Source organism: Triticum aestivum, chromosome 4A (assembly GCF_018294505.1).
Source record: "Triticum aestivum cultivar Chinese Spring chromosome 4A, IWGSC CS RefSeq v2.1, whole genome shotgun sequence".
Classification (NCBI taxonomy): Eukaryota; Viridiplantae; Streptophyta; class Magnoliopsida; order Poales; family Poaceae; genus Triticum; species Triticum aestivum.
Window position 1 is genome coordinate 461021284 of NC_057803.1, and position 14483 is coordinate 461035766.

The window sequence follows — 14483 nt, forward strand, 5'->3', positions numbered from 1 at the left end:
CGGGCCAGTTGCAGAACGTGGACGAATGGGTTAGCTCCTCATCGTCTGATTAAGAGCCCACCTAATGGAAACGGAGGTGGCGAACGCTCGCACGAGATAGGTCGGTTGAAGGGAATCATTTCCCATATTCTTTTAGTATTACTTAAAATGCTAGATGTAAGTTTGGCCAAACTTTAGGATAAACTTGGATACAAGAGAAGATTGCGGCCATATTAATGACACATAATGCTTCCGAATTGAAGTTTTGTTTTTGTTCTGAGAGCGTAAATGTTTGGTTACTGACGAAATGCCCATACCTCATGAGCCACGATGTACAATCTTGCCAAAACGTAATTACATTGACTTAAAATTAAACTAGCCAGATAAACGGGTTGATGACTAGTAAAACAAATTCAGATGGGCAATTAGTCTATTAGATCATCCTGATCCGGAAGGATGTATTAGAACATTTGATTTCAGTCAAACGAGCCAAACCACAGGGCCTTTGCCGCCTGATTGTTTTGCCAGGAAGAAGCAAGGTACAAGGTAGCAGCGGGGGCTGACTCAGTGTGCACATCACACAGATTTGCGTTGTTGTTTTTGATGCGTAAGAGTGCCGGCAAGTGAGGTGGACGCAGAAGGTAGAACGGCCTTTTTGCTCATTCTTGCATTGCAGGAGTACGCCTCAACTGATGCAGTTCCCCGCCACTTAATTTGTCCATCTGAATCGGAAGAATAGTCGTATGCCGAAAGAGCTATACGCGCATACGAGTACGACGTCTGGCTGATCTGTTGGACAAGCAATCAAACTGACAAAGAAAATAGTAAGAACTGCGTACAACACGTGCTGGAAAGATGACACATGCATCTGGTTGGATGAGGCATGACTTCATCAAGCCTGCATCTGCATTTGCATTTCCTTCCTTTTCATTTTGGAATCGCCGGCCGTGCCGTTTCATTTTGCTGAATGTTAGATGGCGTCATTATCATTATTAACAACCTGCTCCGAATTATGCGGAACTACTTTTGCTTGATGTAATCTCCTTGCTTTTCGGCCACAAATCAATCTTATATTACTCTTGTAAAGGATGTTGAAGTACACGCTCTTGGGGCCTCCTCGATTGCAAGAGCCCTTCGCGTTGTTCGTTCCGCGTGCATCTCGTGTCATTGGTTCCTGGCGCGCTCCCCATCGTCCGATCTTCCTGGGACGCTCCACGCGGCCCCGATTTCCTCCTCCGAGGGGCATGACGCCTGAGCCGTGGGCATGCTCGAGGGCACCTTTATGTGGTGCTTTTTGCTGTGCCTATGTGCGCCGTCTCATGGTTGGTCCGCGTGCGATTGGCGAGGTAGGGTCGGTGTGTCAGCGTCGTTCGTTTCCTATAGGGCTAGTTCGCGCAAAACGGGTACGCTCATGCACCCGGGTCGACATGTGAGCGTTGCATGACCAGCCTTGCCCTGCGTGTGTGTGTGGGCTGGCGAGGGGCTTTTCTGGCCGTTTTGTTTGGCTATGCTCGAATGAAGGATGTTGTCGGGGCGGTCGTGGCGGTTAGTACCGTTTCGTCTGCTTGCGTGCATGGGTCGGTGTTGCTTGACGTTTTACGTGCGTGCTTGGATGTTGGATGTTGTCAGTACTGCCGAGCTGGCTCGTTGCATGTGTGGGTGGGTTTCTGAGGGGCCCCTCATCCTGGGTGTGCGAGAGGTGCCTGCTCGAGAAAAAAAAAATACGATATCAAGGACGCTAACCTCCATATTTGAAAGTTGTGAGGCGTTGGTTTATAGCACGCCATTCGGCTACCGCTTGCGCGGAGTAAAGTTTCACCTCCCTCCTCAGCCTCCTACATGTCTCATTTCCTTTTCCTGCCAATGACACAGACGAACAGATACCAATTAATGGTGCTTGCCCACGTGCCAACTGTCCTCCGCCGTTCTTGACACATTTTCTCGTTGCCTGTCCCACGGCTATAAAAAGGTTGTCGCATGTCCAACGTAGCTTATATCCCCCTCCACTACAGCCTCCACTTCTCTCCCCATAGCCCATAGCTTCCACTTCCCTCCCTTCCACTCACAGTTCGAACTATCTGCCACTCTCAAAGGAGGACAGGCAGACGCCCTCATCGTGCAAGAAGGTGGAGATGGTATCGTCATCATTTTTCAAAATAATACTTAGCACTTGTTAGGGCATCCACTGAAATGAGTGGATGTCTGGCTTAAATATTAGTACAATTTTAAGCATCAATGCCTGTCGGAATCGAGTCCCCGCCGTTAGAGTCGTCTTAGCCTGGTTGTCGTGGTTGTGGTCGTGGTCTTCCTCGCCCTCTTTGCATCCGTGAGGTTGATGTTGGACTGTTGATGATGAAACGAAGTAGATGATTTAGAGATGACAAAAAAGCATGTCTACAGTGGGTTACCTCTTAGCCTTATCTTCAATAACTAGTTATTCCTAAAAATGTGATGAGACATATTATGCTAAGAGATCATCTTTCTTAAATAAGATAAGACAAGCTCTTTTTTTTATGATTTCTCTCTCCCTCACCTCAGCATTTATTCTATCTCACTCCTAAGATAGTACCATTGTACATGCCCTAAATTACTTTCCACTATTCCAAAATTCAATCGGCCTCCTACAATCTCGCTTTTAATTTTTCAGCATCAATCCAGTTTCTTTCAGCCACCATCAAAGCCCACAATCTCATTTACTTACTTTCACACAATCCCCGATTTCAAGCAGCATCCCATAGTCCTTGAGACCCACACGCCATCCTCTCTTTATTGATTTTCAAGATGGCTCGCTGATAGGCAACTTACAAACGTATAAAAACTAATGAAATTTTATGTAAAAGGTGAGACTATTTATTTGATGAGATAACCATTTATTCTTATGTGTGTGACTATTTTTCGCTGCTCACAAAATAAATCCGGGTAAGCCTTATTTTCATCATTTTATTGGGTTTGACCCATGTGCTTAAAGATGCAGCTGGTCATGAGCGACGAAACCTAAGTAAGATATTCCACCATGTTGTGGGCTCTGGTGGCAAAGGCATAGCATGCCCGACCAGGGTCGAGAGTTCGACTCCTTGGATGATTTTTTTTATTTACATTGTCAATACGCAATTTTAGGACGACATACGAAACGGGATGGACCAAAAAACCCAAAAAACGAATCGTCTTTTACTACTAGGTATAGAACGGATATAGATGGAGATGGAGCCTAAGATATGATGAATCTGAACACGTAATATGTCCAACCTTCAAAACTATAGAAAGGTGTGTTTCATATAGCAAGTACAGTACAATATAGCGAACGCAAATACATGACTCTGCTACTGGATGCTCTAAGATATAGGAGTGCTAGTGATATATATCCGTCCTTGAGTGTCAAAGTCAAGAGTGCACGTAGATATGCCAATATCCATTTATCTGCCGCAATCCGTGGGAACAAGCACGTGCACTTGTCTGACGTCCGTTTGCGGCGGTGCACGCAGTGTGTACGTCCCCAGAGTTCCAGACAAACAAAGCTGTCAGCAGCGAAACAATCAATCAATTTTACAAAAGTAGAAAAGGCACGTGCACACATACATTTCTGCGGCCGATCGGCGCCCGCGTCACGCCGAAGCTCAGTTGGTATCACGTACGTTTCCAGCCCTAGCCTCTCCGACGTACGCGCGCACGTCGGCATGCGATGCGGCAAGCAATCAAGCTAAGCTATCGCTACCTCAGCGTTGACATCCCCTTGGTCATATTTCTTTAGGCTTTGTTCGGTTACATCTCCTCACAAGAGGATTGGGGTGGATTGGAGGAGGTTTTAACTTGTAGAGGGTGTAATCCCTGTCAATCCCTGCCAAATCCCTCCATTTTCTCTGTCAACCGAACATGCCCTTAAGCACGAGGCAAAACATTTCTCCATTTTCATTCATTATAAAATTATTGATTATGGAAAACGAATGAAAATTGATGAGCCAAACCCGCTTCCAAATTACTAAACACATATGGGTAAGCCTACACTCGTCGATGATACGGCGAATGCTACAATAAACATCAACCACACAAACACATACAACGGTATGCTCCGCTCCGCTGAACAAGCAAGACTTTTATCGTCGACAAAAACAAGAAGTTATGACTGCTATGGGAGGAGTAGACGCGGACTCTTCCGCGTAGGTAAAGAGGCATGCACTCCATGGGGCATGCGCGGGCTGTAACAGCCCACAAATCGACGACTAACATCAATGAAAATCCCATTGTCCACATGATACAAGGTCAAAGTCCCAAGCTACTCGAAGCAACAACCCACAAACCACGGCCGTCGCACCACATCCACGTGGTCACATGAGGATAAATGTACCGATGTTCTAGTGACGCGATGTTACTGATCTTTCGGTTAAAGAAGATAAATCTTGTTTTAGTACCGACAACCCTCAGAATCATGATTCGAATACAAAACCGTTGAAAGATCCCCCATAACTCACATTCGCTAATTAACACCAGATTATTATGGACCCTGGTACTAAAAGCATGAATGGCCTAATCGTAATTTAGTTTCTACAAGCAACCGAAGAAGCAATTTAGAAAATCCAGATTAACAATCTTAACAATGTGAATGTGTATTAAGCATGAAGTTAATTAAACTTGTGGTTTCAAAGATATGTCATTGCTGAACATCATGAGGAATAGTGTTGCTTTTACCATGGAAAAACTAACCTATCAAAACATAATTACATAGGTGTGTGCCTCTGTGAGTGGTGGTGTTTAGGCGCGCACGGGCGGGGGGGGGGGGGGGGGGGCTGCGGTGCGCCCAGCCACTGTCACTTGTTGCGTGTTGGGCGCCCCCTTGGGATTTTGGTTTTTTTTGCACATGTTCTTTTTTTTCAGTTATTGCTTGTTTTTCCTAGGTTTTGGCGAATTCTTTTTCTTTGTTTGAGAAGCAAGGCACAACTGTGTTTCCCCGAAAAAGGAGAAGCACAACTCATGCTTCGGGCTCTGGGAAAGACATAGTTGTGCTTTCATGAGAAGCGCATCCGAGCTTCCTTGAAAAAGGAGAAGCACCGTGCTTCCAAGTATCGTTGTTTGTCTTCCAGTTTTTGGTCTCTCTTCGGTTTTGGTTTTTTCGGTTTTCTTTTTTGGGCTTTTTTGCTTTTTTGGCTTCCTTTTTTGTTTCGGTTTTCCTTTGGTTCTTGGTTTTTTCTAGAAAAAACCATGGAAACATATCAAAAATGGGTATAGTTTTTAAGACCTTGACGCGAGAAATTCAAAGGTGAAAATCGTCCGTAATTTGGACGCACGATTCAAGAGATAAAACGTTTTGAAAAAACGAATCTACGAAAAAAAGGAAAACACTCATGTTGCGACAAGTGAAGTAAATGTGGAAGTGGAATTTGCAAGGATACACATTAATTAGTAATTTTGAAGTTGGGCACCTCATGATCTCTATGTGGTTAGACCAGAAATAAGTATAAATTCATGGGTATACGGGCCTGGCCCATCAATAATAAAAGGCACTTTCCGAAAAATAGGAGCCTCCTCCAAAAACTTGGCGGATCCTACAGAGACCTCCTATACGTGTGCGTAGGGGCGTTGCGTCCAATGCTGGCACTTTGCACAGGGCAGTATGGCTAGACCGCCGGCCTACTGGAGCGCAGACTGTGGCCCGGTTACATAGCATGTGATCACTGTAGCACCTCGATTACTGTAGCAGCAATTTTTTGAAACATGATCAACTTTTAAAACCAGTGAATACATTTAAAACCACAAACATTTTTCAGAAATTCCAGAACATTTTTTGAAAACACAAAAAATATATGAAAAAATTTCGGAACAAGATTTTTCCAAATTATGAACAAAAAATAAAATTGCAAATGTTTTAAAAACTTTAATATCAAATTTATAAAAACAAACATCCTTTTTATTTGTTAACATTTTCCAAATGAAGAACAAGGTTTGAATTCCCAAAAAAAATTGAAAATGCAAAAAAATGAAATTGCTTTTTCTGAAAACATGGACTTTTTGAATATGTGAATTTTTTCCGAAATTCCAAACAAATTTGAAAACCAAACATTTTCAAAAATTGAACTTTTTAAAATTGTGAACAATTTTTACTAAATAAATATTTTTTTGAAACATGTTAAAATTAAAAAAGTAGAAGAACGAAAAAGAATAAATCAAAACGGTAACAGAAAAGAAACACAGACAGGAAAAAACCTTCACATCGAACCTTCTCGAAGGTTCTCCAAACCAGTTGTCTCGCACTATGTAAGTGGGTCGGCACATCTCTTTCCGCTTGCATCGCTACATCTACGCGAATCGCCCTCAATTTGTCGCAGTGAGGTGAATAGGAAACTCTGATCCTATACGCCGCCCTCGGCCGGCAATTGGACCCGGCATTGCCAACTGGCCAACTAAGCTGGGCTGACCCAGTTTCGGCTTTTTCATTGTTTTCCCCTTCGTTGTGTTATTGCAGCTTTTTCTTCTGGTTTTTTCTTTCAGATTCTTCTTTTTTTATTTCATTTTATATTTCCTGTTTTTCAATACATGGTAAAAAATTCTTCGATATACAATTAACATTTTTTTAACATACACTAAACGCTTTTTATGTACATCGAACCTTTTATTTTCATATACGATCAACATGTTTCAAAATAAACACAACCTTTTTTGTGTAGGATATTTTTTTATTATACACTAAACATATATATATATATAGGCACTATTTTAATTCTGGGATTAGAATAACTATTTAGATCACGAGGTCCTATATAAGAGCAGCGGGTGTTCCCGAACTTACAGAAAGAAGGAAAAAAGAAAGAAATCCCACCCCGAACCCCACGTTCCCCACCTCTCCCTCCTCGCTCTCTCCCTGATCCCTGCCGCCGCCATCCCCGCCCCCGCATCGCCATCTACCTCAATCCACCCCGCAAGCCGGCGCCGCCGTGACCCTCGCACCTCCCCACGCGCCACCGCTGCTCCACTCCGCCTCACCAGCTACCTACCTCTCCCCCACCCGAGTCCTGCTTCCTACTGCCGCCACGCGGATCTAGCCGCCGTACAGGATCCCGCCGCCGCGTTTGTCGCTTGCTGGGCCCGAGGACGCGTCGGAAGCTGACCCGTCCGTGATCTCCGGCCAACGAGGCGCGGCGGCCACCCCTCCCCCTGTTTCCACGGCGCTCGACCCGGATGCCCGTCGCCGGCGCTCCTCCTCCCCGACCCCTTCTTCCCTGATCCACCCCGCCTCCACCTCCGGTGACGCGGTCCACCAGTCTCCTTCCCCGGTGCGAGCCACCAGCCTGACCCTCGTCGGCGTGATGCCCCTGCGCGCCGTCGTGGCACAGGCCCCCACCAGGGATCCAGCCGCGACGTACTACTCAAAAGCAAAGGACAACGACGAGATTCTCTCCTTCGGCGCCGGCGTGGTCGCTCTCGGCTACCTACTGCGTAAAGGACATTCATAGGCCACAAATGCAGCGGATGCTAGCACGTAGGAAGTGGTGCTGCCGCGGTGAGTTAATCCATCAGAGTGAGGACAACGACACTTCTTGCAGCAAAAAACTGCAGCATTCTTCAGTATATTTCCATAAATATTTGAGGCAATTTGTCTGTATCAGTTCAATAGAAAAAATTGGCAGCAGTTCCACCGATACATGCCTGGAAGGAAACTTCGTATGAGCACAAGTCACAGCACCACTACAGCGAGTCTCCGGCTTCTAAGGGAGTCGACGAGGTCATCTGGGCTCCTGCGAGAAGGGTGACAGGGTCAGCAAGAACGCAGATATCGCCAAGATGGTCAGAATTGGTGCGGCTTGATTTGGCTCACTACAGCGGCTCCTCTCCTCTGTCGCTCTTGCCGGCCAAGCCAAGCTGGACATGGATGTGTGGGTGTGCATGCTCACTGTGAAGTACGTTCTAGGCGACCTCTTTCAGTTCGATGTGTGTGCTCACTGTGTGGGTCGCCATCTCTCTATCCTGCCAAGCTACACCAGCACTTGTTGTTTCCTCTCCCTGCTGCAATCAGTGTTGTGAGGGACGGACAAGATGGAGGCATGGAGCTGGCGACTGGATATGGGAAGGGAGCTGCTACTGCACTTGGTCTGCTTGACAGCTGCCGTTGTGCCTGTACTTGGACGGCTGCAGATAGTGCAACCGAACGTCCGTGTGTGTTTTTGGCATCCCATTTTTACAATTGATGCTAATGAACATTCGTCCACGTTCTTTTGTAGTGTTGCTATCTACTAGAAAAAATCATTGATTTTCAATTGGTCATTTCTTGCACTAGAACATCAGGTGCTTGTGCTAATGTCCGTGAGACCAAAATATATGAAACCATATGCAGAGTAGTACTAAATGATGATAACAAGATAAATTAAAATAAATATTATTCATTGGATTCTGATTTAAGTGGACTTGTTCTCACAAGTGTATTTCAAGTAGATCGGTATCTAAAAAGTTCACGCAAAACGCGATCCTGGAATGATTGAAATCACGGGAAAGTCGTGGAATAAAAATTACACTCTTCCATATTTGTTCTACATCTTTTGCTACTTGACAAAAAAAGTTGATGAAGTTCATGTATTACTGTCGCTGAAAAATCTATAGAAAAAGAAACTCGGGGCATTCGTCAAAAACTAAAAGTTCATGAAAGAAATTCGGGGGAGGTTAATGATCTCTTAGTTGATATGACAACCCTTGCAAGTTCAAATATAAAAACCCTTGAAGTTCAACAACAACAAAAATCAGAGTTAAAAAAGCAAAAATGTCATGTTCAAACATTGTACGACATGTCCTAGGGGGAAAATGTGATGTTCTAAAAAAACATTAGTCTAAAACATCATGTTGTACAGTTTCTTGTTATGTATTATTTCCTAAAGTTTAACAATATGTATGGATGCAAAAAACTAGTATATGTTGGTTTCAATTCAAAATCTACAAAACAAAGAAGCCCAAGTAAATTCAAATACTAGAACAAAAAGAAGTCCAACAAAGGAGAAAAACAACACAAAACATACACGCTGGAAAAAATAAGAAGAAAACAAAGCTCGCCCAGATAAATGTTAACTCAGGAAGTTTAAGAAAAGAAAGAAGTTCAATATAAAAAAAATAACAAAGTTCTATTCGAAATAACGAACAAGTTCGATGTTTCTAAAAAACCTCCAATTTTCACATTTCTATGAAAATACACAATGAAGTTCAAATAAAAAAAGGTATAGTAGTTCAATGCCTATAAAAAAACTCAGATATTTTCACGTAACCGAGAGAAGTTCAGGTTGATAACTGCTAGAAGTTCATGTACTACACGGTGTGCATTTGTATGAAAAAAAAAAAGAATGAAAAAGCAAAGGCTAAAATTTCGTTGCTATAAGTTCAAGTGCTCAGCCCGAGAAATTTCAAAAATTCTTGTGAGAGGTTGAACAAAAATACGTGACAAAAGTTCAAGGTGAAAACAGCGGGAAATTCAAGCAAAGGCTAAAATTTCATTGCTGGAAGTTCAAGTGCTCGGCCCGAGAAAGTTCAAAAATTCTTGTGAGAGGTTGAACAAAAATACGTGACAAAAGTTCAAGGTGAAAACAGCGGGAAATTCAAGCAAAGGCTAAAATTTCATTGCTGGAAGTTCAAGTGCTCGGCCCGAGAAAGTTCAAAAATTCTTGTGAGAGAGGTTGAACAAAAATACGTGACAGAAGTTCAAGGTGAAAACAGCGGGAAGTTCAACTACTACACGAAATGCATTTCAGATAAGAATATAAGCATAGAAAACTAAAAGCTTCAAAGGTTTGTTGCAAGAAGTTCACGTGCTCCTCCCGGTGAAGTTCGAGATCTCTAGTGCGAGACGTCCAACCTTCAATTACATGTTAAAAACAAGTAAAAACGATGTTGTTTTTGCCATTTTTAATACTGCTCTCAAACGGTAACGAATTTGTGACGGTTGTCTTGATGAAAAATATTGTTGCTCGAAGTTCAAGTGACCTGCCCGGGAAAGTTCAAAAAAGGATTTTCACCATTACTAACAAATAAACCTAAGAAGTTCAAATTTAAAAAATGGTGAAGTTCGATGTCTATAAGAAATGCATATTTCTCATAATTTTTCCCGTTACTAACGAAAAAACCAAGAAATTCAATTCGAAAATATCCAAGAAGTTGTACGATGTTTATTACAAAATTAGCATTTTTCCCGTTGCAAATGAATGACACCAAGAAGTCCAAATTGAAAAAGCCAAGAAGTTCAATTTTAAAAAATACAATAGTTCAATGTATATGAAAAAAATTAGATTTTCCTCGATAATAAATAATAAACCAAGAAGTTCAATTTCAGAAAATGGAGCAGTTCAATATTTATCACAAAAACTTAAAATTTTCCCATTGCTAACAAATAAACTAAGAAGTTCAGTTCGAAATAACGAAGAATTTGTATAATGTTTATTACAAAACTAAGATTTTTTCCATATAAAAATAGAATGCAATTCTTTACTCAAGATATAAAAAGGTGAAGTTCAAATTGAAATAACAGAGAAGTTCGGAGTTTATTAAAACCTAGGATTTCCCTGTTGAAAAAATAAAAAACACAGTGCCATTTTTTGCACTTTTAAAAACAACTCATAAATGAAAAGAATGGTTGCTAGAAGTTCAATTGCTCGGCGAGGAAAAGTTCAAAAATTTCTTGTGAGAGAGGTTCACCGTGTATTTAGATGTCCAAAATAAATAAAAAATATGTTGTTTCTTGTGTTTTAAAACAATTCTCTCAAACTAGAGAGAAGTTCAAAAGTGATAACAACCGAAAGTTCACGTACTACATGGTGTGTATTTCATATAAGAAAAATACAAATAAAGTGAAACAGAGTGAAGTTCAAACAGACATGCCCCAGAAGTTCAACTACTTCATGCAGTGCGCAAAATAGCATGTCAAAAAATAGCACGTCAAAAACAGAGTGAAGTTCAAACAGACATGCCCGAGAAGTTCAACTACTTCACGCAGTGCATTTCCATTCGCGATGAAGGCAGAAATCATGATCTTGTCATTTTCTAATTTACTTCAAAACGACAGGAATATCATTTGTGTAAGTTCAAGTCCCCGGTCGAAGAAAGTTAAAAAAATTATTGTGAGAAGGGTTTGTATAAAAAGGAAAATCATTTGTGTAACACTAACGAATGGATGAGGTAAATTACAAATGAAAATACGTCACAGAAGATCAACGTGAAAATAGCAGGAAGTTCAACTACTACACTGAATGAATTTCACATGAAATTCTTTGAAAACCGTCGCGAGTATGAAAAAATGATCAACACGGGAAAGTTGTGTGCTTACAGCAGCTTTCCATCGGTATATCACTTGCTCAATTTCGATGAGTGGATGGAGAGCTACAAGTAGTGGATGGAGATCTATGAGCAAAAAAAGCACGTGAAAAACAGAGTGAAGTTTAGGTACACGCGACGAGAAGTTCAGGTTCTTCACGTGGTGCATTTTCGAAGAATCTGTTTCACGATAAAGGCAGAACAAATGATCTCGCCGTTTTCGAAATTACATGAAAACGGCTAGGAATCAGAGAAAACGATCAACATGAAAAAGTTTTGCATTTTCCGTAGTTTTTCAGCGGTATATTATTTGCCTCATTCCGATAAAGTTTGTAGAAATTACAGGGAAAATACATTTTTATCTATTTTCAAAATTGACTTAAAACCGTATGGAATTGGGAGAAACAATACATACAAAAAAAATCGCATTTGTTCAAGCTTTCCAACGCCATATCATTTGCTGCATTCGGACGCACGGTTAAAAAATCAGCTCAAAAATACGAACTCGGTAGGACTTGTACCTTTTTCTAAATTTCTTTTAAACCGTTCAAAATTAGAAAAAACTTTCAAAATGTAAAAGTAGCGCATTTTCATAAGCTTTCCAACGCCATATTATATGCCTCAATTGGATTAGCCGTTTAGAAATGACATCGAAAATACGAACTCAGTTGTTCGGTTTGCAAAATTTTACGTTTTTTTAAATTACTCTTTAACCATAGGGAATTAGAGAAACTTTCAACATGTGGAAGGAGCGATTTTGCAGCAGCTTTCCAACGCCATATTATATGCCTCATTCCGATAAACAATTTAGAAATGCTCGAAAACATGATTCACGTTTTTTTGTGTGAAGAAAAAACGGTTTTCAAAACTGCTCTTAAACTGCTTACATTTTGCCAAAAATTTAAGTTGGGTCATGATACTGGTGTCCATAGCTTTCCAACGGTATATCGCAAGCCCCATTTGGGCAATGTTGGCGGAAGTTCAACCTAGTTCACACGGAAGTTCAACGTACTACTAGTGGGGCAGATCAGGTTGTGATCAGAATACTATTCTCATCCCGTGATCAGAATAGTGTTTATATATATATATATATATATATATATATATATAATCTAAATAACGATGAACTTTTTTTATCATACGGTGAACCTTTTTCATACGAACTAAACTATTTTGTGTATCATGAATCAAATACAATAAGCGTCGCTACAATGGCGCCTACCCGTGCGTTCCACCTGTCCTGATTTACTGTGTCAACTTTTTAGCTCGCGTGAGACAAAAAAGCCCAGGCCCCGTTCCCCGTTCGTTGCCCCCGTCCCCGATTCCTCTCCATCTTCCTCGTCTGTTGCCACCGCCACTCACCGGAGCCCTCCGCCACAGCCGTCGCACTCTCCAAGAGCAAAGTGCAGGGTGCTCGCTCGCGCATGTTGCGTCAATCGATTTTACTGTGCCGAAAGAAAAAAGTACTCCCTACTCATTCTCCCTCTCCCTTGTTTTCTCCTCTCGACAGCTAGAGTTAGCGCGGCCGCCGCCCCATCCCTACTCGCCGCTGCCTCTACTCCATCGGCCCATCCCATCACCTCCGACGCCGGCCACTAGAGAAGGTGCCCCCCTGAGACCCTCTTCTTCCCCAAGCCTTCTGTCTTCGTGTTCCAGCGGGCCACCATGGTGGTTGCAGAGGACGGGAGCAAGGGGATGGCATCGAGGAGCTCCGCCCACTTCTTCGTGTGCGGCTGCCGATGCAGCTCCGCTTCCATCCCCACGCTTGCAGCCGTGGTGGTCCACGATGCCATCACTGTCTTCCTTGGCAGGAGCAACGTGCCCGACGCTGCTCTGTTGTTGCCGTCAAGCGCTGCTTCGCCTTCATCATCCCAACTCAGCCATCGATGGAGGCCTGCACTTCCGTAGCCATCTTGTTCCTGGAAGGTCCATAAGACTGGTTAGGTCATGTACTTGAGGGTTCCTTTATTCCAAGTCAGTTGCAAGTAGGTCGTGGATACATAGCATGGCACATTGCATGTATTGCTTGGAGATAGGCAAATAAATAAATGCCAATGAGATGTTCTTTGTGTTGGATTTGTTGGATTTTTTTCCAGGGAGGTTGTTGCCGGAGGAAACTACAGCAAATGTTGAGGCTTCGTAATTGGAACTACTTGATAAAGGTTGAAATCTGGTTTGCTAGCAAAAAATATTTCTACACTAACTGATGCAACTGCTAGCAAATAGCAATGCGGGCCGCAGAGACGACTGCCTTCGTCCTGCTCTTGTCTCGTTGCGACCGCCTGTCGGAGGAGAGAGGCATCAATAGGAGAAGCACGGTGGACGTACACATGCTCCTCTTCTTTCTGAAAGTTTCTGGCCTCTACTTCTAGATCTTCTCATCTTTGTCTCTTTGTTTGTGCAGATTTTGTTTCTCTATGCCTACAAGGTGTTCTTCGTCCACTTCCACGGCCCCAATGTCAGTACACCCCCATCTCATCTCCTGCTTAATTATTTTTCTTATTTTCATTAATTCGGTACAGATTCATTCATTAGCTGATGAGATTGTTTTGGTACATAGCCTTCATAGCGTTTAATGAACTCCTTTATCTAAAAATAAAACAGTGACAACGTTTCAACATAGTTGCATATCAATGTGAGATTTTATGATCAAGTCCGGACTGTGATCAATGTATTTATTTTGATTTCTATAGAATGTCCATGGTTTGGGACAAACAGACACCTGCCTCATGAATGCCTTCGTCACTTGTTTATGATATTCAGGGTTGTGAAAAATCTGGTCTGCCCAAGCTCGAAACTGTAACAATAGGTCATTATTGGGGTTAAAAATGGGAACATATTGATGAAGCAACAATACGTTAATTAACATGTTAACTTTAAGAAATGAATGTTAAGTTTGAATCTCATCAGGATTTCAGATAATCCGCCTTACATGGACCTACTGTCAGCAGTAGCACGATGGAATTTGATATATTTATTACTAAATAAATTCTTCTCGCAACAGGTCTGCTTTAGAAACAAGTTCGGAAGTACTCCCTCCATCAAGTATATGCTATTTCTAGAATTTAATATGCTTGTTCAATATATACATTTGGAATCTAGAAGCCTTGAACTGATTTAGTTGTGTTGATTAAGTATTATATTTTGTTAAACTTTCAAGCTTGCAAAGTGACATGCTTGTAATCTTGCAGGTAGCGCACTAAGCAGTTCTTGAGGTTTAGGGTGACTGCACT

At 42.1% G+C, this 14483-nt stretch overlaps 2 long non-coding RNA genes across 2 annotated transcripts; one reads left to right on the forward strand and one right to left on the reverse strand.

Annotated features, from left to right (window-relative positions):
• Positions 1 to 6773: 6773 nt before the first annotated feature.
• LOC123086353 (uncharacterized) lies at positions 6774 to 8224 on the forward strand. Its single transcript, XR_006440802.1, has 2 exons — positions 6774 to 7468; positions 7575 to 8224. It is a non-coding gene; the product is annotated as an uncharacterized lncRNA (long non-coding RNA).
• On the reverse strand, positions 7503 to 8319 carry LOC123086354 (uncharacterized). The gene is made up of 2 exons (XR_006440803.1): positions 7784 to 8319; positions 7503 to 7703 (listed from the first exon to the last, which is right to left on the reverse strand). It is a non-coding gene; the product is annotated as an uncharacterized lncRNA (long non-coding RNA).
• Positions 8320 to 14483: the final 6164 nt, after the last annotated feature.